The sequence below is a fragment of the Meleagris gallopavo genome, unplaced genomic scaffold (genome assembly GCF_000146605.3).
Source record: "Meleagris gallopavo isolate NT-WF06-2002-E0010 breed Aviagen turkey brand Nicholas breeding stock unplaced genomic scaffold, Turkey_5.1 ChrUn_random_7180001954132, whole genome shotgun sequence".
Taxonomy (NCBI): Eukaryota; Metazoa; Chordata; class Aves; order Galliformes; family Phasianidae; genus Meleagris; species Meleagris gallopavo.
This window is the reverse complement of record NW_011215104.1, coordinates 1-1,245: the sequence shown is the minus strand read 5'-3', so window position 1 is coordinate 1,245 and position 1,245 is coordinate 1. Positions and strand designations below refer to the sequence as shown.

The following is a 1,245-nucleotide window of genomic DNA, read 5'->3' as shown; positions in this document are numbered from 1 at the left end:
GGGTGAGCCAGTGCCCTTGTCCCTGCCTTCAGTTTCATGGACAAGGGGGAACAGCCTGCGGGCCCAAGGCTGCCTCGTCCTGGGTTCCACGTGGCTGTGGGTGGTGTGGGGCTCTGTGTCAGTGGGCCGAAGCCGGCCCAGGGGGCAGCCAGCAGGCTTTGGCGGCAGCAATGTTGGCTGGCTGCGGGCTCTCTCTGCTCCACGCTTTGGTTCACAGGCCTTGGGCTGCTCCCAGTCGTCCTCCGTGTTCTCGGGTCGTGGTTCCAGGAAATCCTTCAAGTTGGAGAGGTATCCCCCAGAGGGTGGCAGCTGATGTGTCTCAGCACCTTATTGCAGTGTGCATGAAAGAAGCCGGTGAACACAGTGGGCGCAGGGCCCCCATCCTCAGCTCTCGGGTAAGGCCGTCTGTCTGTCCTCCAGGGGATGCCCTGCGGATGGGTCCTGCCTCCCTCCAGCCCCCCCTGGATGTGTCCTTCAGTCCTTGTGTCTGCGGCTCCTCTGCTCCTTGAAGTGGGGGTTGGCTGCCAGCTGGCTGGGCTCTGGGTTGGCAAGCGCTGCTCGCTGCCCTGTTGCCCTCCAGGCAGTGGTGTTAGTAGCAGTGCTGGACTCTGCCCCACTCACCTGGGCCAGCAGCTTCTTCTTGGCCAGCAGAGACATGGTGGGGTGGTTGGCTTTGGAGTAAAAGCTGGAGAAGAGGCATTTGTAGGCTTCAGTGTGGGCGCAGCAAGTGCCGGGACACCCCCAGAGGGGCTGTGCCAGGGCCGTGGGGCTGGGACATTGCTCCACTGGCCAGCCTTGCTTGTGGGCCTCTGTTGGGTCCTCCTTGCTGGCTTCAAGGGCGGCAGCCAGCTCAAGCTTTGCCATCTCTGGTGCCACTCTGGTGCAACTTAAAGCAGATTTAGGGTGTGGGTGCCAGGCTGGGTTTTGCAACCGCCCATCCCTCTGCCTCCCCCTCCAGAAGCTCAGTTCTCCATTCTCATCTTGACCTCATCCTTCCCAGAACTCCCTCGCCACGTGCCCGGTGTGGGGATGGATACAGGAAGGCAGAGCAGGGTGTGGGGTGGTTCCCAGGGTTCACCCCACGGCCACTCACCTGCTCCCAGCCTTTTTCCTTCTAGCTCCTCCTGCTCTTCTTGCTCATCTCAGTGCCCTTGGAGATCTTACGCTGCTTTCAGGTATTTGCTGGGAGGCAGCGGCTTGTCGTCCTCACCCTTCAGGTGCTGCATGTACAGGAAGACCAGCCTG

At 61.5% G+C, this 1,245-nt stretch overlaps 1 pseudogene; it reads right to left on the bottom strand.

The window, feature by feature from the left end:
- Positions 1 to 6: 6 nt before the first annotated feature.
- Positions 7 to 1,170, bottom strand: LOC109365075 (annotated as a pseudogene).
- Between the last annotated feature and the right edge of the window lie 75 nt (positions 1,171 to 1,245).